Source organism: Sinohyriopsis cumingii, unplaced genomic scaffold (genome assembly GCF_028554795.1).
Source record: "Sinohyriopsis cumingii isolate HCF-2022 unplaced genomic scaffold, ASM2855479v2 utg000646l, whole genome shotgun sequence".
In the NCBI taxonomy this organism is placed as follows: domain Eukaryota; kingdom Metazoa; phylum Mollusca; class Bivalvia; order Unionida; family Unionidae; genus Sinohyriopsis; species Sinohyriopsis cumingii.
In genome coordinates, this window is record NW_028315921.1 from 690,747 (window position 1) to 713,390 (window position 22,644).

The window sequence follows — 22,644 nt, forward strand, 5'->3', positions numbered from 1 at the left end:
AGAACAGTAGATAAACAGTTATCAAGAGTATAATAATAATAATAATAATAATAATAATAATAATAATAATAATAATAATAAATTAAGAAGAATGGCACATTTGGTTGTGAAAGTCCCATCTGATATATGCTCCTTAGTAAAACGCAATCCTCCTTTCGGATTCGCCATTTATTCAATTGTTGCAGGAGGGGGTCAATCGTTTTTCTTTTGTCGAACCAAGGGAGGCAACTAATGGAACTAGAACGTTCATTATAAACAATTGATTAGGTAGTCAACTAATGCAGCTAAGAGGTTAGTGTTGTTGTTTCCATAAAATGTTTTACCGGGGTGTACTAGACTTTATGACTGCCTTAAATCCCAAACACGCCCATATATCATTGTCATAAATAAGATGTATCAATTATTTTCTACTACTCGATATCGGATTATTTTAAACAAGGAAATGTGTCTTTCTCAATGAAACAATATGTGACTTTGCATAATCCGATCGAGAGCTATCTGCAATGTGTTGTTCGATTCAAGCTACCCTGTCTATAATTACGGCAAATTGGACATTCAGTTATTTGTGAGACGCATTGACATCGAAAGACAAACTGACTGAAGAGAGTTTTGGAGTATGAATCTCTGGTCACAAGAAATCTACGTCAGCGCGGAATGAATAGATGTGATCATGTGACTAGCTTTAGAAATACGCCCTACCTATGCTTAGGACATAACAACTTTCACGATCCAATCAGTCAACGAAAAAACAAAATGTCTTTCTATGTAGTTGTGCCGAAAGTTTCAAATTTGTATGAGGTTACGTTGCCAAATAAAGAGTATAATCTAAAGTGGAATTGGCAGTGATAACTATGACTGTACTTCCCCATATTCTGACACTATTACTGTGTAAATACCTCGCCTACCTGCACACGTTTCCGACGAAGAGATAGGTATCAAGATAAGAGAATACGGAGTGGAATTCCTATCTCCCATTCAGGATAGATACTACCCTAGAAATCGTGTGACAGACGTGACGCATTTTTGTTTTGGATATTTAATTTTGATTGTTTGTTATTTTTTAAATATTTATTATTTGTTATTTCATGTTTTATTTCGTATTCTAGAGAAATTATTTGTTACATTTTACAATACTTGCTGGTTTTACATCTTTTCTAGTACTTAGGTTAAGAACATAGATTTGTAATATTATGTAAAATACAGTTTTCCAAAAGAGATAAAATCTTAGCCCTACAGTCGGAAGCATCAAACTGTAAGTGACCATTAGTTCGTTAAGTTATTGCATGATAATCAAGTGAAGGTGCGCTCTTTTTGTCTTGACCCGGGTCGCATGATGACAGATTGCACAGATTTCGTGTGCCACAAGTGTTGGAAACAGCGTCATGTTCCTAGGAAGTACAAAAGGCAAAGCTCTGACAATTGTGGAAATTTTCTTTATTTGTGTTCATGTGGGAAATATGACTTAAGAAATACAACTGCCTAAAGATGTTACATGCTAAATGATTAAATTGAAGAAATTAATTACCGAATTGCTAACGTTGCCACAAAGGAAGACAGATTGGGGATTCAAGTTGTAGAAGATGATGAACACGAGGTTGATGAAGTAATACAGGGTGCAGATGGTGAAGAAAGAGGTGATGAAACTGATCAAGAAAAAGCTTTTCACAGAGTCAACCATTCATACTGGTATCTCTTTTACGACAATTCGGGTTTGCTGACAGTTTTATTTAATGGATACAAATATTTTATATTGAAATTAGAAACAGTGTTAAATGCATTTAATGAAAGCCTTTTCAATTAAACATTCAGTCCTCCAAAGTTGCCCTATACTAACTATACTATATTTATTTGAAGCGGAACATTTAGGGCTCGCTATAATTATAAATTATTATGTCAATGTTGCTCTATTTCTATTGTCTAGCAGTACAAGTAAAGTCTTTCAACATGCCGATGGTACAACCATGACATTAGCAAAGAAAGAATCTATTAATCAATCATTTATTGTACTTGGTTTATATTGTAAAGGATCTGGTTCAAAAGGGAATAAAGAAAACAAACGGAACTTTTATTTAATTCATCAGGCAGTCTCTGTTGAATTCTGCAGACAGCTCCAATTTCAACATTGTGATCACGTTATCTTAATTTTGGGAACTAGTGCTGGAGCTCAGTTAGAATAACACTTTGTCTAAAATTAAAACTTATTACACAGAGGTGATACTAAATTGTATGACTTCTGTTCATGTATAGCACAAATGTTTTACTCGCTTTTAAGTAGCTTGATTTTCCGTAAACCAGCCGCTGTTTCCTTTTGGAGTAGGGTATTTTGTTTTGGAAACATTTACTCACTAGAAAAAATACATTTGCCACTCTAGTATCACCCTTAACGTTCAACTGGTATTATATACAGCATTACCGATAGAGAACAGCCTTATCAGAGAGAAGTTTTAATCGGAAAGAATGGTGTTAGATGCACACTGCATTTAACACTGTCTTTAATATCGGCTGAATAAAAATTTGACCAAATCCAAAATTTATGTGAATGAGACAAACTTTTGACTCTGTCAAAAACGTTGCTTTTATCAATTTTTAAGGTATATCCCTCGATGTTGTCCCTCTAGGTCATAGCAATGACATCTCCTACAGTGAATGTTGTATCAGCAATATCCCTTCAAACTATAGAGCATGTCTGAATTAGAGGCATAATTTTGGGTAATACCCATTTCAAACCATGAGCCATAACCCTTGTCAAAATAGTATCATCTACATTAAATAGTCTCATAGGTCGCCAATATTTCCAGCTTCTTTAGTCGCTCTTGGTGTTGTAAAAAATGATATTGTATCAAATCTCACTGCCCATGACGTAATTGATTCCTTGTTAACGATCTGAAGAAGAAAAAATCTCTAACAGGTTATCATATTCATAATTTAAAACGTTGTAAAATACAACTACTTTATCGATTTAACCAGATCAAAATATCTAATTTTAGACATTATATTTATAGCTGCATGTATTTTATCAACCCTTGTATGACAATACTCAAATACGTATCATCAGCAGGTACGGATGAATTTACCAAGATTAAAACTGATTCTTTACAACTCTCATCAACTGTGTTCGATAATTACAAAATACAATAAAACTTATAAATGTATTTTAATATTTGATTTTCATTTGAAACAAGTGAGCCAAAGTCATCAATGGATTCATTAATAACATTTCGCTTTTGTTGATATTTTTCAGGATTTGGAAAGTATTTGCTATTTGCGTCACTTTCAATCACCAAACTGGATTAAAATCTCGGTATAACACCTCAAAACAATCTTATTTCTTAGTCACTTCATTGTTGTTCGAGTTCTTCCTATGTATTGATATCAAATGAATCTTTAGCGGTAAATTTTACAGAAAATAGAATCATTTTGTCTTGACATCTATACAATTCTTGGAAACTTTCTTTCTTTCTCTTCGTACTGTATAGGAGCGAGAATTCTTACTTTTATATTTTGCATTATCCACTAAGTGAGTTGTTCACTAAAATATTTTACTCTTTCCCTCAATAATAATAGATTTCACTCTACATACCTATTCATCATTACAAACATTATCTAATTTAAGTAAGTGCCTAATTTCTTCGTTGCATGTAGTTATTTTAGGATCGATCTCATAATGATGTACATGCATAACAAAATATTTTGCATACCAATATATAATTTGGAGGAATTTAAGATATAATCCATCCTGCACTGCCATAGTTCGCATAGTACCATTCTCTCTTGATCTCCAAAGATCGTAAATATTGCTATCAACTGTAATTATGAAGCTCTCGAATAGCAATATCATCGATACGTATGTGTTTGTTATGCTGATCAATTGCAGCTATTGTAACCACCTACCAAGGTAGTGCTATAACTCGTATTGGTCTCCACAATTGTTGCACACGGTATTAGTGGATCAGATACTGTTTTATATGCAACGTGCACTCCATAAAGTCGGCATTTGGATATAACTTCTAGAAACCTAAGATCGTTGTGTTCACCGAAAAGTCGTCTGACTACAAACGAAACAAGTGAAAATGGTTCTTGGATTTTGAGAGTGCTCCAGAAACAGCAGTTATGTAGACATTTTGGTGTTAACGTGTCTAAGTATAGCAGATTATATACAAAACTTAAAGAGGTTAAAGATAAACTTGCAAGTACGTTATTGGTTTTATTAATATTGGAGTACACAGGTATGGAATTAGTCGGCTCACAAATTATATTTTCCATGAAACTACCGCGATTCCATGAACGTTGTATTATTGTGAAACTTAATTTAACCCTAGCCCTCAGAATATAAGTGAACTGGAGAGAGTCCATTGCTTGTGCGCTATACATCTGGAAGGTATTACGTTCACATGTTCATACTTTATGTACCTGTGTACCTTTTAGAAGAAGAAATAAGTAGAAATTAGAAAGAATATGAAGAGGAATATCTATACCCCGGTCAACATAGACACCAATCTGATAAAATCAGATCTCCGCTGTCCTACGTGAAGATGTGACGACGACCACTGAAGAATGACATTCAGGTGACCATTAAATTAGCCAATGGAAATGCAACTTTCAAAAAATCTGAAAGTGAATCAAATCGTTCGATACACATTCATCCTTTTCACCCACGGTGCTCTTTCTCAAAACGCAAAGATATTAGACCTCATCTGACTGGTTGATAAAATTAGCAATTATGGTAATAGCATAGGTACCAGAATATGCCTTCTAAGCGATCGCTGTCAGATCTTCATTTGGTAACAGCGGAGATCTGATTTTAATCAGTTTGGTACACAGGTACTTAAAGTATGAACAGGTGAAAGGACAGCTACATAAACGAACATTTTCCCCGTCATTTCTTCTACACTTCTGATAACATCAGTTTCTTTGACCTTCTTAACATTAACCGCAATTGTAGATTGTTGTCCAAGACTATCCGAGTATACAAACGTACAGTCTCCTGTTACTTAAAATTTGACCATCGTTTTAATGGGTATTACACACACTTCTAGTAAACAGACACATACGCGTGTGCTTTGGTGCCGTTTTGGAAACAACTCACCCCTTACCCTCCCAAACCTTAACTTGATCCCTTTTGCCTTGCTCGCAACCCTAAATGTTTCTGCTAATCGGCCGATTCGCGGCATTGATATTTGGCTACACTTCCCGCATGCATGTTAGCACTACTGGGACTTTATTTCAATGCCAAGAAATGTTGTTGTTTTTTTTTTCTCCTGTGGGAGATAAAATGTTCCACACGCACAAAAAGTACAACTCGATTATAAAATGCAGCCGGAACAGGTCAATACACAAACCTGTCACAAACATGCACAAAACGTCAGTCCATTCAAGACACAAACCACCAAAAAAAATCATGGAGACATCATTAGGCGTGTTTTCTTTCTGACGTGACGATATCACATTACAATATTGATGAATACGGTTTGTAGTCATAACTAAAAGTTCTACACATCAGATAAAATGTATATCGACGAAGATGGGATTCGAACCCACGCGGGGAGACCCCAATGGATTAGCAGTCCATCGCCTTAACCACTCGGCCACCTCGTCCGGTGTATTTTGATGAGTACACTATTTATGTAGGGAGTGATCTATAGCTACCTGGCCTAAACCACACACAACTTTTGTCTGATATTCACGATTCAATATATGTCTTTTTCAGACAGAAAAAAATTCTAACCATCGAACCATCCTAGCTCTAACTGATGTGCACATAAAGAACCTAGTGCATGATATTCTTTAAAAGAAGAAATATATATCTTCAGGTAAATTAAAACAATTCTCCTGGCTGGGAGAAAACTCAACATTACCCACCTACCCACCCAATAAACAGAAACAAATACATGGTCGGTCCCTTAGTGAGCAAGCATGTTCATATCAATGGATTGTTAGGCAAGGGAAAAAACTCGTACGAACATTCGTTGTAATTCATCTCTTCGGTAAGTATTACATCAGATAAGTGAATATCAGTTCCATTTTTTTTAAAGTTATAAAAATCAATGTTTTCTAACAGCAGAGCCGAGTGGCCGAGTGGTCTAAAGCGCTCTCCGTCACGGATCACTGCCATCTCACCTCTGTCTGCGTGGGTTCGAGTCTCGGGCTCGGCCAGTGTGGACATGTGAGAAAGCTTGCCGGTAGCTTCTCGTGGGTCGGTGGTTCTTTCCGGGGTTTTCCCGGGTTCTTCCTCCACCATTAATACTGGCCGCCATGTATAGCCTATCTTGTGTTGAAAAATGGCGTTAAACCCTATAACAACAACAATAACAACTAACAGCAGAGTGGCGCAGTGGAAGCGTGCTGGGCCCATAACCCAGAGGTCCGTGGATCGAAACCACGCTCTGCTAATCACTTTTATTTGGTTTTTGTTTTTTGTTTTTAATTTTAAATTCATAACATCAAATTATCATTTATCTTCAGGCACAAAAATATAAATAAAAGGCACATTCAGTAAATATGTATCTGATTTCATATATAAAATGTGGGTCAATGTAATTTACTTTTCACGCTTCAATGACGGCTTTTTTTGGTGCTAATTTGGACCTTCTACACCGTTCTAGCAATAATAAAATGTCAAATGTACATGCAGCTAAAGTGAAATAGAACAAAAGGTCAAGGTAACATTACTTTCACCCTTAAGCCATGTATTTTGTTGAGATCCTATATAGAAGTTGATACATGCATGTAAAATATTAAGTTCTTTTCTTTGGCACTGTATCAATTATTGTAGAGAATTTAAAGGTACAGAAAACAATTTGTCAAGGACATGATACAAGCAAAAGAAAAACAATGTGGCATGTAATGATATAGCATTGGAACGTTCGACAGTGATCAGGTGGACAAGCCTCCCCGTGTTTCCCACCCCACCGCCGGCATCACCCTTCCCCACCCCCAGACAAAAATGAGTGTTTGTCTCCCTGGCCCTCACTAGCTGCTAAATCCCACAGTCAGCTTGCGGTCTTCTTTGCGCTCCCTGTGAAAAATACATCCTGAACCACCCCTGCGATCCCACCCAAAAGTGCCGAAAAGTTTTGACCTCTGACATGACATTGCCATATTAAAAATGGAATTTATTTTGTTTCAATTTTTCGTTAATCCATACAATATGTGCTCTTAAAAGGCAAATTTACACATTTCCAGTGATTACATGTTTCCAAACTTGATATCCTGCTCCGGAAGGAAACGGAGGCTGGTTCTCGAAAATTAAACTTTAGATGAGCCTGTAAAATAATTGTGGTGTATATGAATAGAGGTCATACAATTTGCTATCAATTTTGGGATATATAGTATTTCTTCAATTGGTCACGGTGGGGTTTGATTCTTTTGTGTCATTCTAAAGGTATACTTTCTATTATACAATTGTAAGTTTTCTGTATTTTTCGCTTTGATCTCAGGATTTGATTCACAAACAACGTCCTAAACACAAACAATTCCTGCCTTTAAAAGTTATGTGAACATGAATATTTTACAACCACATGAATTATCAGAATTTAAAAAGAGAGGTTGTTCAAATACAGCCAGAAACATCGATATTCATGTTGACATTATATCAAATTTGTTCCCATGCACAAAAACATTTGTCTGTGAAACATATGGAGGACATTTAAGTGCTGCTTATTTAAGGACATGAAAAATAAGTCCCTTTCAACTTCATATTTAGAACAGTAGATAAACAGTTATCAAGAGTATAATAATAATAATAATAATAATAATAAATTAAGAAGAATGGCACATTTGGTTGTGAAAGTCCCATCTGATATATGCTCCTTAGTAAAACGCAATCCTCCTTTCGGATTCGCCATTTATTCAATTGTTGCAGGAGGGGGTCAATCGTTTTTCTTTTGTCGAACCAAGGGAGGCAACTAATGGAACTAGAACGTTCATTATAAACAATTGATTAGGTAGTCAACTAATGCAGCTAAGAGGTTAGTGTTGTTGTTTCCATAAAATGTTTTACCGGGGTGTACTAGACTTTATGACTGCCTTAAATCCCAAACACGCCCATATATCATTGTCATAAATAAGATGTATCAATTATTTTCTACTACTCGATATCGGATTATTTTAAACAAGGAAATGTGTCTTTCTCAATGAAACAATATGTGACTTTGCATAATCCGATCGAGAGCTATCTGCAATGTGTTGTTCGATTCAAGCTACCCTGTCTATAATTACGGCAAATTGGACATTCAGTTATTTGTGAGACGCATTGACATCGAAAGACAAACTGACTGAAGAGAGTTTTGGAGTATGAATCTCTGGTCACAAGAAATCTACGTCAGCGCGGAATGAATAGATGTGATCATGCGACTAGCTTTAGAAATACGCCCTACCTATGCTTAGGACATAACAACTTTCACGATCCAATCAGTCAACGAAAAAACAAAATGTCTTTCTATGTAGTTGTGCCGAAAGTTTCAAATTTGTATGAGGTTACGTTGCCAAATAAAGAGTATAATCTAAAGTGGAATTGGCAGTGATAACTATGACTGTACTTCCCCATATTCTGACACTATTACTGTGTAAATACCTCGCCTACCTGCACACGTTTTCGACGAAGAGATAGGTATCAAGATAAGAGAATACGGAGTGGAATTCCTATCTCCCATTCAGGATAGATACTACCCTAGAAATCGTGTGACAGACGTGACGCATTTTTGTTTTGGATATTTAATTTTGATTGTTTGTTATTTTTTAAATATTTATTATTTGTTATTTCATGTTTTATTTCGTATTCTAGAGAAATTATTTGTTACATTTTACAATACTTGCTGGTTTTACATCTTTTCTAGTACTTAGGTTAAGAACATAGATTTGTAATATTATGTAAAATACAGTTTTCCAAAAGAGATAAAATCTTAGCCCTACAGTCGGAAGCATCAAACTGTAAGTGACCATTAGTTCGTTAAGTTATTGCATGATAATCAAGTGAAGGTGCGCTCTTTTTGTCTTGACCCGGGTCGCATGATGACAGATTGCACAGATTTCGTGTGCCACAAGTGTTGGAAACAGCGTCATGTTCCTAGGAAGTACAAAAGGCAAAGCTCTGACAATTGTGGAAATTTTCTTTATTTGTGTTCATGTGGGAAATATGACTTAAGAAATACAACTGCCTAAAGATGTTACATGCTAAATGATTAAATTGAAGAAATTAATTACCGAATTGCTAACGTTGCCACAAAGGAAGACAGATTGGGGATTCAAGTTGTAGAAGATGATGAACACGAGGTTGATGAAGTAATACAGGGTGCAGATGGTGAAGAAAGAGGTGATGAAACTGATCAAGAAAAAGCTTTTCACAGAGTCAACCATTCATACTGGTATCTCTTTTACGACAATTCGGGTTTGGTGACAGTTTTATTTAATGGATACAAATATTTTATATTGAAATTAGAAACAGTGTTAAATGCATTTAATGAAAGCCTTTTCAATTAAACATTCAGTCCTCCAAAGTTGCCCTATACTAACTATACTATATTTATTTGAAGCGGAACATTTAGGGCTCGCTATAATTATAAATTATTATGTCAATGTTGCTCTATTTCTATTGTCTAGCAGTACAAGTAAAGTCTTTCAACATGCCGATGGTACAACCATGACATTAGCAAAGAAAGAATCTATTAATCAATCATTTATTGTACTTGGTTTATATTGTAAAGGATCTGGTTCAAAAGGGAATAAAGAAAACAAACGGAACTTTTATTTAATTCATCAGGCAGTCTCTGTTGAATTCTGCAGACAGCTCCAATTTCAACATTGTGATCACGTTATCTTAATTTTGGGAACTAGTGCTGGAGCTCAGTTAGAATAACACTTTGTCTAAAATTAAAACTTATTACACAGAGGTGATACTAAATTGTATGACTTCTGTTCATGTATAGCACAAATGTTTTACTCGCTTTTAAGTAGCTTGATTTTCCGTAAACCAGCCGCTGTTTCCTTTTGGAGTAGGGTATTTTGTTTTGGAAACATTTACTCACTAGAAAAAATACATTTGCCACTCTAGTATCACCCTTAACGTTCAACTGGTATTATATACAGCATTACCGATAGAGAACAGCCTTATCAGAGAGAAGTTTTAATCGGAAAGAATGGTGTTAGATGCACACTGCATTTAACACTGTCTTTAATATCGGCTGAATAAAAATTTGACCAAATCCCAAATTTATGTGAATGAGACAAACTTTTGACTCTGTCAAAAACGTTGCTTTTATCAATTTTTAAGGTATATCCCTCGATGTTGTCCCTCTAGGTCATAGCAATGACATCTCCTACAGTGAATGTTGTATCAGCAATATCCCTTCAAACTATAGAGCATGTCTGAATTAGAGGCATAATTTTGGGTAATACCCATTTCAAACCATGAGCCATAACCCTTGTCAAAATAGTATCATCTACATTAAATAGTCTCATAGGTCGCCAATATTTCCAGCTTCTTTAGTCGCTCTTGGTGTTGTAAAAAATGATATTGTATCAAATCTCACTGCCCATGACGTAATTGATTCCTTGTTAACGATCTGAAGAAGAAAAAATCTCTAACAGGTTATCATATTCATAATTTAAAACGTTGTAAAATGCAACTACTTTATCGATTTAACCAGATCAAAATATCTAATTTTAGACATTATATTTATAGCTGCATGTATTTTATCAACCCTTGTATGACAATACTCAAATACGTATCATCAGCAGGTACGGATGAATTTACCAAGATTAAAACTGATTCTTTACAACTCTCATCAACTGTATTCGATAATTACAAAATACAATAAAACTTATAAATGTATTTTAATATTTGATTTTCATTTGAAACAAGTGAGCCAAAGTCATCAATGGATTCATTAATAACATTTCGCTTTTGTTGATATTTTTCAGGATTTGGAAAGTATTTGCTATTTGCGTCACTTTCAATCACCAAACTGGATTAAAATCTCGGTATAACACCTCAAAACAATTTTATTTCTTAGTCACTTCATTGTTGTTCGAGTTCTTCCTATGTATTGATATCAAATGAATCTTTAGCGGTAAATTTTACAGAAAATAGAATCATTTCGTCTTGACATCTATACAATTCTTGGAAACTTTCTTTCTTTCTCTTCGTACTGTATAGGAGCGAGAATTCTTACTTTTATATTTTGCATTATCCACTAAGTGAGTTGTTCACTAAAATATTTTACTCTTTCCCTCAATAATAATAGATTTCACTCTACATACCTATTCATCATTACAAACATTATCTAATTTAAGTAAGTGCCTAATTTCTTCGTTGCATGTAGTTATTTTAGGATCGATCTCATAATGATGTACATGCATAACAAAATATTTTGCATACCAATATATAATTTGGAGGAATTTAAGATATAATCCATCCTGCACTGCCATAGTTCGCATAGTACCATTCTCTCTTGATCTCCAAAGATCGTAAATATTGCTATCAACTGTAATTATGAAGCTCTCGAATAGCAATATCATCGATACGTATGTGTTTGTTATGCTGATCAATTGCAGCTATTGTAACCACCTACCAAGGTAGTGCTATAACTCGTATTGGTCTCCACAATTGTTGCACACGGTATTAGTGGATCAGATACTGTTTTATATGCAACGTGCGCTCCATAAAGTCGGCATTTGGATATAACTTCTAGAAACCTAAGATCGTTGTGTTCACCGAAAAGTCGTCTGACTACAAACGAAACAAGTGAAAATGGTTCTTGGATTTTGAGAGTGCTCCAGAAACAGCAGTTATGTAGACATTTTGGTGTTAACGTGTCTAAGTATAGCAGATTATATACAAAACTTAAAGAGGTTAAAGATAAACTTGCAAGTACGTTATTGGTTTTATTAATATTGGAGTACACAGGTATGGAATTAGTCGGCTCACAAATTATATTTTCCATGAAACTACCGCGATTCCATGAACGTTGTATTATTGTGAAACTTAATTTAACCCTAGCCCTCAGAATATAAGTGAACTGGAGAGAGTCCATTGCTTGTGCGCTATACATCTGGAAGGTATTACGTTCACATGTTCATACTTTATGTACCTGTGTACCTTTTAGAAGAAGAAATAAGTAGAAATTAGAAAGAATATGAAGAGGAATATCTATACCCCGGTCAACATAGACACCAATCTGATAAAATCAGATCTCCGCTGTCCTACGTGAAGATGTGACGACGACCACTGAAGAATGACATTCAGGTGACCATTAAATTAGCCAATGGAAATGCAACTTTCAAAAAATCTGAAAGTGAATCAAATCGTTCGATACACATTCATCCTTTTCACCCACGGTGCTCTTTCTCAAAACGCAAAGATATTAGACCTCATCTGACTGGTTGATAAAATTAGCAATTATGGTAATAGCATAGGTACCAGAATATGCCTTCTAAGCGATGGCTGTCAGATCTTCATTTGGTAACAGCGGAGATCTGATTTTAATCAGTTTGGTACACAGGTACTTAAAGTATGAACAGGTGAAAGGACAGCTACATAAACGAACATTTTCCCCGTCATTTCTTCTACACTTCTGATAACATCAGTTTCTTTGACCTTCTTAACATTAACCGCAATTGTAGATTGTTGTCCAAGACTATCCGAGTATACAAACGTACAGTCTCCTGTTACTTAAAATTTGACCATCGTTTTAATGGGTATTACACACACTTCTAGTAAACAGACACATACGCATGTGCTTTGGTGCCGTATTGGAATTTTGGAAACAACTCACCCCTTACCCTCCCAAACCTTAACTTGATCCCTTTTGCCTTGCTCGCAACCCTAAATGTTTCTGCTAATCGGCCGATTCGCGGCATTGATATTTGGCTACACTTCCCGCATGCATGTTAGCACTACTGGGACTTTATTTCAATGCCAAGAAATGTTGTTGTTTTTTTTTTCTCCTGTGGGAGATAAAATGTTCCACACGCACAAAAAGTACAACTCGATTATAAATATGCAGCCGGAACAGGTCAATACACAAACCTGTCACAAACATGCACAAAACGTCAGTCCATTCAAGACACAAACCACCAAAAAAAATCATGGAGACATCATTAGGCGTGTTTTCTTTCTGACGTGACGATATCACATTACAATATTGATGAATACGGTTTGTAGTCATAACTAAAAGTTCTACACATCAGATAAAATGTATATCGACGAAGATGGGATTCGAACCCACGCGGGGAGACCCCAATGGATTAGCAGTCCATCGCCTTAACCACTCGGCCACCTCGTCCGGTGTATTTTGATGAGTACACTATTTATGTAGGGAGTGATCTATAGCTACCTGGCCTAAACCACACACAACTTTTGTCTGATATTCACGATTCAATATATGTCTTTTTCAGACAGAAAAAAATTCTAACCATCGAACCATCCTAGCTCTAACTGATGTGCACATAAAGAACCTAGTGCATGATATTCTTTAAAAGAAGAAATATATATCTTCAGGTAAATTAAAACAATTCTTCTGGCTGGGAGAAAACTCAACATTACCCACCTACCCACCCAATAAACAGAAACAAATACATGGTCGGTCCCTTAGTGAGCAAGCATGTTCATATCAATGGATTGTTAGGCAAGGGAAAAAACTCGTACGAACATTCGTTGTATTCATCTCTTCGGTAAGTATTACATCAGATAAGTGAATATCAGTTCCATTTTTTTTAAAGTTATAAAAATCAATGTTTTCTAACAGCAGAGCCGAGTGGCCGAGTGGTCTAAAGCGCTCTCCGTCACGGATCACTGCCATCTCACCTCTGTCTGCGTGGGTTCGAGTCTCGGGCTCGGCCAGTGTGGACATGTGAGAAAGCTTGCCGGTAGCTTCTCGTGGGTCGGTGGTTCTTTCCGGGGTTTTCCCGGGTTCTTCCTCCACCATTAATACTGGCCGCCATGAATAGCCTATCTTGTGTTAAAAAATGGCGTTAAACCCTATAACAACAACAATAACAACTAACAGCAGAGTGGCGCAGTGGAAGCGTGCTGGGCCCATAACCCAGAGGTCCGTGGATCGAAACCACGCTCTGCTAATCACTTTTATTTGGTTTTTGTTTTTTGTTTTTAATTTTAAATTCATAACATCAAATTATCATTTATCTTCAGGCACAAAAATATAAATAAAAGGCACATTCAGTAAATATGTATCTGATTTCATATATAAAATGTGGGTCAATGTAATTTACTTTTCACGCTTCAATGACGGCTTTTTTTGGTGCTAATTTGGACCTTCTACACCGTTCTAGCAATAATAAAATGTCAAATGTACATGCAGCTAAAGTGAAATAGAACAAAAGGTCAAGGTAACATTACTTTCACCCTTAAGCCATGTATTTTGTTGAGATCCTATATAGAAGTTGATACATGCATGTAAAATATTAAGTTCTTTTCTTTGGCACTGTATCAATTATTGTAGAGAATTTAAAGGTACAGAAAACAATTTGTCAAGGACATGATACAAGCAAAAGAAAAACAATGTGGCATGTAATGATATAGCATTGGAACGTTCGACAGTGATCAGGTGGACAAGCCTCCCCGTGTTTCCCACCCCACCGCCGGCATCACCCTTCCCCACCCCCAGACAAAAATGAGTGTTTGTCTCCCTGGCCCTCACTAGCTGCTAAATCCCACAGTCAGCTTGCGGTCTTCTTTGCGCTCCCTGTGAAAAATACATACTGAACCACCCCTGCGATCCCACCCAAAAGTGCCGAAAAGTTTTGACCTCTGACATGACATTGCCATATTAAAAATGGAATTTATTTTGTTTCAATTTTTCGTTAATCCATACAATATGTGCTCTTAAAAGGCAAATTTACACATTTCCAGTGATTACATGTTTCCAAACTTGATATCCTGCTCCGGAAGGAAACGGAGGCTGGTTCTCGAAAATTAAACTTTAGATGAGCCTGTAAAATAATTGTGGTGTATATGAATAGAGGTCATACAATTTGCTATCAATTTTGGGATATATAGTATTTCTTCAATTGGTCACGGTGGGGTTTGATTCTTTTGTGTCATTCTAAAGGTATACTTTCTATTATACAATTGTAAGTTTTCTGTATTTTTCGCTTTGATCTCAGGATTTGATTCACAAACAACGTCCTAAACACAAACAATTCCTGCCTTTATAAGTTATGTGAACATGAATATTTTACAACCACATGAATTATCAGAATTTAAAAAGAGAGGTTGTTCAAATACAGCCAGAAACATCGATATTCATGTTGACATTATATCAAATTTGTTCCCATGCACAAAAACATTTGTCTGTGAAACATATGGAGGACATTTAAGTGCTGCTTATTTAAGGACATGAAAAATAAGTCCCTTTCAACTTCATATTTAGAACAGTAGATCAACAGTTATCAAGAGTATAATAATAATAATAATAATAATAATAATAATAAATTAAGAAGAATGGCACATTTGGTTGTGAAAGTCCCATCTGATATATGCTCCTTAGTAAAACGCAATCCTCCTTTCGGATTCGCCATTTATTCAATTGTTGCAGCAGGGGGTCAATCGTTTTTCTTTTGTCGAACCAAGGGAGGCAACTAATGGAACTAGAACGTTCATTATAAACAATTGATTAGGTAGTCAACTAATGCAGCTAAGAGGTTAGTGTTGTTGTTTCCATAAAATGTTTTACCGGGGTGTACTAGACTTTATGACTGCCTTAAATCCCAAACACGCCCATATATCATTGTCATAAATAAGATGTATCAATTATTTTCTACTACTCGATATCGGATTATTTTAAACAAGGAAATGTGTCTTTCTCAATGAAACAATATGTGACTTTGCATAATCCGATCGAGAGCTATCTGCAATGTGTTGTTCGATTCAAGCTACCCTGTCTATAATTACGGCAAATTGGACATTCAGTTATTTGTGAGACGCATTGACATCGAAAGACAAACTGACTGAAGAGAGTTTTGGAGTATGAATCTCTGGTCACAAGAAATCTACGTCAGCGCGGAATGAATAGATGTGATCATGTGACTAGCTTTAGAAATACGCCCTACCTATGCTTAGGACATAACAACTTTCACGATCCAATCAGTCAACGAAAAAACAAAATGTCTTTCTATGTAGTTGTGCCGAAAGTTTCAAATTTGTATGAGGTTACGTTGCCAAATAAAGAGTATAATCTAAAGTGGAATTGGCAGTGATAACTATGACTGTACTTCCCCATATTCTGACACTATTACTGTGTAAATACCTCGCCTACCTGCACACGTTTCCGACGAAGAGATAGGTATCAAGATAAGAGAATACGGAGTGGAATTCCTATCTCCCATTCAGGATAGATACTACCCTAGAAATCGTGTGACAGACGTGACGCATTTTTGTTTTGGATATTTAATTTTGATTGTTTGTTATTTTTTAAATATTTATTATTTGTTATTTCATGTTTTATTTCGTATTCTAGAGAAATTATTTGTTACATTTTACAATACTTGCTGGTTTTACATCTTTTCTAGTACTTAGGTTAAGAACATAGATTTGTAATATTATGTAAAATACAGTTTTCCAAAAGAGATAAAATCTTAGCCCTACAGTCGGAAGCATCAAACTGTAAGTGACCATTAGTTCGTTAAGTTATTGCATGATAATCAAGTGAAGGTGCGCTCTTTTTGTCTTGACCCGGGTCGCATGATGACAGATTGCACAGATTTCGTGTGCCACAAGTGTTGGAAACAGCGTCATGTTCCTAGGAAGTACAAAAGGCAAAGCTCTGACAATTGTGGAAATTTTCTTTATTTGTGTTCATGTGGGAAATATGACTTAAGAAATACAACTGCCTAAAGATGTTACATGCTAAATGATTAAATTGAAGAAATTAATTACCGAATTGCTAACGTTGCCACAAAGGAAGACAGATTGGGGATTCAAGTTGTAGAAGATGATGAACACGAGGTTGATGAAGTAATACAGGGTGCAGATGGTGAAGAAAGAGGTGATGAAACTGATCAAGAAAAAGCTTTTCACAGAGTCAACCATTCATACTGGTATCTCTTTTACGACAATTCGGGTTTGGTGACAGTTTTATTTAATGGATACAAATATTTTATATTGAAATTAGAAACAGTGTTAAATGCATTTAATGAAAGCCTTTCCAATTAAACATTCAGTCCTCCAAAGTTGCCCTATACTAACTATACTATATTTATTTGAAGCGGAACATTTAGGGCTCGCTATAATTATAAATTATTATGTCAATGTTGCTCTATTTCTATTGTCTAGCAGTACAAGTAAAGTCTTTCAACATGCCGATGGTACAACCATGACATTAGCAAAGAAAGAATCTATTAATCAATCATTTATTGTACTTGGTTTATATTGTAAAGGATCTGGTTCAAAAGGGAATAAAGAAAACAAACGGAACTTTTATTTAATTCATCAGGCAGTCTCTGTTGAATTCTGCAGACAGCTCCAATTTCAACATTGTGATCACGTTATCTTAATTTTGGGAACTAGTGCTGGAGCTCAGTTAGAATAACACTTTGTCTAAAATTAAAACTTATTACACAGAGGTGATACTAAATTGTATGACTTCTGTTCATGTATAGCACAAATGTTTTACTCGCTTTTAAGTAGCTTGATTTTCCGTAAACCAGCCGCTGTTTCCTTTTGGAGTAGGGTATTTTGTTTTGGAAACATTTACTCACTAGAAAAAATACATTTGCCACTCTAGTATCACCCTTAACGTTCAACTGGTATTATATACAGCATTACCGATAGAGAACAGCCTTATCAGAGAGAAGTTTTAATCGGAAAGAATGGTGTTAGATGCACACTGCATTTAACACTGTCTTTAATATCGGCTGAATAAAAATTTGACCAAATCCCAAATTTATGTGAATGAGACAAACTTTTGACTCTGTCAAAAACGTTGCTTTTATCAATTTTTAAGGTATATCCCTCGATGTTGTCCCTCTAGGTCATAGCAATGACATCTCCTACAGTGAATGTTGTATCAGCAATATCCCTTCAAACTATAGAGCATGTCTGAATTAGAGGCATAATTTTGGGTAATACCCATTTCAAACCATGAGCCATAACCCTTGTCAAAATAGTATCATCTACATTAAATAGTCTCATAGGTCGCCAATATTTCCAGCTTCTTTAGTCGCTCTTGGTGTTGTAAAAAATGATATTGTATCAAATCTCACTGCCCATGACGTAATTGATTCCTTGTTAACGATCTGAAGAAGAAAAAATCTCTAACAGGTTATCATATTCATAATTTAAAACGTTGTAAAATACAACTACTTTATCGATTTAACCAGATCAAAATATCTAATTTTAGACATTATATTTATAGCTGCATGTATTTTATCAACCCTTGTATGACAATACTCAAATACGTATCATCAGCAGGTACGGATGAATTTACCAAGATTAAAACTGATTCTTTACAACTCTCATCAACTGTGTTCGATAATTACAAAATACAATAAAACTTATAAATGTATTTTAATATTTGATTTTCATTTGAAACAAGTGAGCCAAAGTCATCAATGGATTCATTAATAACATTTCGCTTTTGTTGATATTTTTCAGGATTTGGAAAGTATTTGCTATTTGCGTCACTTTCAATCACCAAACTGGATTAAAATCTCGGTATAACACCTCAAAACAATTTTATTTCTTAGTCACTTCATTGTTGTTCGAGTTCTTCCTATGTATTGATATCAAATGAATCTTTAGCGGTAAATTTTACAGAAAATAGAATCATTTCGTCTTGACATCTATACAATTCTTGGAAACTTTCTTTCTTTCTCTTCGTACTGTATAGGAGCGAGAATTCTTACTTTTATATTTTGCATTATCCACTAAGTGAGTTGTTCACTAAAATATTTTACTCTTTCCCTCAATAATAATAGATTTCACTCTACATACCTATTCATCATTACAAACATTATCTAATTTAAGTAAGTGCCTAATTTCTTCGTTGCATGTAGTTATTTTAGGATCGATCTCATAATGATGTACATGCATAACAAAATATTTTGCATACCAATATATAATTTGGAGGAATTTAAGATATAATCCATCCTGCACTGCCATAGTTCGCATAGTACCATTCTCTCTTGATCTCCAAAGATCGTAAATATTGCTATCAACTGTAATTATGAAGCTCTCGAATAGCAATATCATCGATACGTATGTGTTTGTTATGCTGATCAATTGCAGCTATTGTAACCACCTACCAAGGTAGTGCTATAACTCGTATTGGTCTCCACAATTGTTGCACACGATATTAGTGGATCAGATACTGTTTTATATGCAACGTGCACTCCATAAAGTCGGCATTTGGATATAACTTCTAGAAACCTAAGATCGTTGTGTTCACCGAAAAGTCGTCTGACTACAAACGAAACAAGTGAAAATGGTTCTTGGATTTTGAGAGTGCTCCAGAAACAGCAGTTATGTAGACATTTTGGTGTTAACGTGTCTAAGTATAGCAGATTATATACAAAACTTAAAGAGGTTAAAGATAAACTTGCAAGTACGTTATTGGTTTTATTAATATTGGAGTACACAGGTATGGAATTAGTCGGCTCACAAATTATATTTTCCATGAAACTACCGCGATTCCATGAACGTTGTATTATTGTGAAACTTAATTTAACCCTAGCCCTCAGAATATAAGTGAACTGGAGAGAGTCCATTGCTTGTGCGCTATACATCTGGAAGGTATTACGTTCACATGTTCATACTTTATGTACCTGTGTACCTTTTAGAAGAAGAAATAAGTAGAAATTAGAAAGAATATGAAGAGGAATATCTATACCCCGGTCAACATAGACACCAATCTGATAAAATCAGATCTCCGCTGTCCTACGTGAAGATGTGACGACGACCACTGAAGAATGACATTCAGGTGACCATTAAATTAGCCAATGGAAATGCAACTTTCAAAAAATCTGAAAGTGAATCAAATCGTTCGATACACATTCATCCTTTTCACCCACGGTGCTCTTTCTCAAAACGCAAAGATATTAGACCTCATCTGACTGGTTGATAAAATTAGCAATTATGGTAATAGCATAGGTACCAGAATATGCCTTCTAAGCGATCGCTGTCAGATCTTCATTTGGTAACAGCGGAGATCTGATTTTAATCAGTTTGGTACACAGGTACTTAAAGTATGAACAGGTGAAAGGACAGCTACATAAACGAACATTTTCCCCGTCATTTCTTCTACACTTCTGATAACATCAGTTTCTTTGACCTTCTTAACATTAACCGCAATTGTAGATTGTTGTCCAAGACTATCCGAGTATACAAACGTACATTCTCCTGTTACTTAAAATTTGACCATCGTTTTAATGGGTATTACACACACTTCTAGTAAACAGACACATACGCGTGTGCTTTGGTGCCGTTTTGGAAACAACTCACCCCTTACCCTCCCAAACCTTAACTTGATCCCTTTTGCCTTGCTCGCAACCCTAAATGTTTCTGCTAATCGGCCGATTCGCGGCATTGATATTTGGCTACACTTCCCGCATGCATGTTAGCACTACTGGGACTTTATTTCAATGCCAAGAAATGTTGTTGTTTTTTTTTTCTCCTGTGGGAGATAAAATGTTCCACACGCACAAAAAGTACAACTCGATTATAAATATGCAGCCGGAACAGGTCAATACACAAACCTGTCACAAACATGCACAAAACGTCAGTCCATTCAAGAAACAAACCACCAAAAAAAATCATGGAGACATCATTAGGCGTGTTTTCTTTCTGACGTGACGATATCACATTACAATATTGATGAATACGGTTTGTAGTCATAACTAAAAGTTCTACACATCAGATAAAATGTATATCGACGAAGATGGGATTCGAACCCACGCGGGGAGACCCCAATGGATTAGCAGTCCATCGCCTTAACCACTCGGCCACCTCGTCCGGTGTATTTTGATGAGTACACTATTTATGTAGGGAGTGATCTATAGCTACCTGGCCTAAACCACACACAACTTTTGTCTGATATTCACGATTCAATATATGTCTTTTTCAGACAGAAAAAAATTCTAACCATCGAACCATCCTAGCTCTAACTGATGTGCACATAAAGAACCTAGTGCATGATATTCTTTAAAAGAAGAAATATATATCTTCAGGTAAATTAAAACAATTCTCCTGGCTGGGAGAAAACTCAACATTACCCACCTACCCACCCAATAAACAGAAACAAATACATGGTCGGTCCCTTAGTGAGCAAGCATGTTCATATCAATGGATTGTTAGGCAAGGGAAAAAACTCGTACGAACATTCGTTGTATTCATCTCTTCGGTAAGTATTACATCAGATAAGTGAATATCAGTTCCATTTTTTTTTAAAGTTATAAAAATCAATGTTTTCTAACAGCAGAGCCGAGTGGCCGAGTGGTCTAAAGCGCTCTCCGTCACGGATCACTGCCATCTCACCTCTGTCTGCGTGGGTTCGAGTCTCGGGCTCGGCCAGTGTGGACATGTGAGAAAGCTTGCCGGTAGCTTCTCGTGGGTCGGTGGTTCTTTCCGGGGTTTTCCCGGGTTCTTCCTCCACCATTAATACGGGCCGCCATGTATAGCCTATCTTGTGTTGAAAAATGGCGTTAAACCCTATAACAACAACAATAACAACTAACAGCAGAGTGGCGCAGTGGAAGCGTGCTGGGCCCATAACCCAGAGGTCCGTGGATCGAAACCACGCTCTGCTAATCACTTTTATTTGGTTTTTGTTTTTTGTTTTTAATTTTAAATTCATAACATCAAATTATCATCTATCTTCAGGCACAAAAATATAAATAAAAGGCACATTCAGTAAATATGTATCTGATTTCATATATAAAATGTGGGTCAATGTAATTTACTTTTCACGCTTCAATGACGGCTTTTTTTGGTGCTAATTTGGACCTTCTACACCGTTCTAGCAATAATAAAATGTCAAATGTACATGCAGCTAAAGTGAAATAGAACAAAAGGTCAAGGTAACATTACTTTCACCCTTAAGCCATGTATTTTGTTGAGATCCTATATAGAAGTTGATACATGCATGTAAAATATTAAGTTCTTTTCTTTGGCACTGTATCAATTATTGTAGAGAATTTAAAGGTACAGAAAACAATTTGTCAAGGACATGATACAAGCAAAAGAAAAACAATGTGGCATGTAATGATATAGCATTGGAACGTTCGACAGTGATCAGGTGGACAAGCCTCCCCGTGTTTCCCACCCCACCGCCGGCATCACCCTTCCCCACCCCCAGACAAAAATGAGTGTTTGTCTCCCTGGCCCTCACTAGCTGCTAAATCCCACAGTCAGCTTGCGGTCTTCTTTGCGCTCCCTGTGAAAAATACATACTGAACCACCCCTGCGATCCCACCCAAAAGTGCCGAAAAGTTTTGACCTCTGACATGACATTGCCATATTAAAAATGGAATTTATTTTGTTTCAATTTTTCGTTAATCCATACAATATGTGCTCTTAAAAGGCAAATTTACACATTTCCAGTGATTACATGTTTCCAAACTTGATATCCTGCTCCGGAAGGAAACGGAGGCTGGTTCTCGAAAATTAAACTTTAGATGAGCCTGTAAAATAATTGT

General features: G+C 35.9%; 3 non-coding genes across 3 annotated transcripts; all 3 read right to left on the reverse strand.

Annotated features, from left to right (window-relative positions):
- Positions 1-5,513: 5,513 nt before the first annotated feature.
- On the reverse strand, positions 5,514-5,595 carry Trnas-gcu (transfer RNA serine (anticodon GCU)). Its single transcript has one exon. It is a non-coding gene; the product is annotated as a tRNA-Ser (tRNA).
- Positions 5,596-13,198: 7,603 nt separating this feature from the next.
- On the reverse strand, positions 13,199-13,280 carry Trnas-gcu (transfer RNA serine (anticodon GCU)). The gene has a single exon. It is a non-coding gene; the product is annotated as a tRNA-Ser (tRNA).
- Positions 13,281-20,880: 7,600 nt separating this feature from the next.
- Trnas-gcu (transfer RNA serine (anticodon GCU)) lies at positions 20,881-20,962 on the reverse strand. The gene has a single exon. It is a non-coding gene; the product is annotated as a tRNA-Ser (tRNA).
- Positions 20,963-22,644: the final 1,682 nt, after the last annotated feature.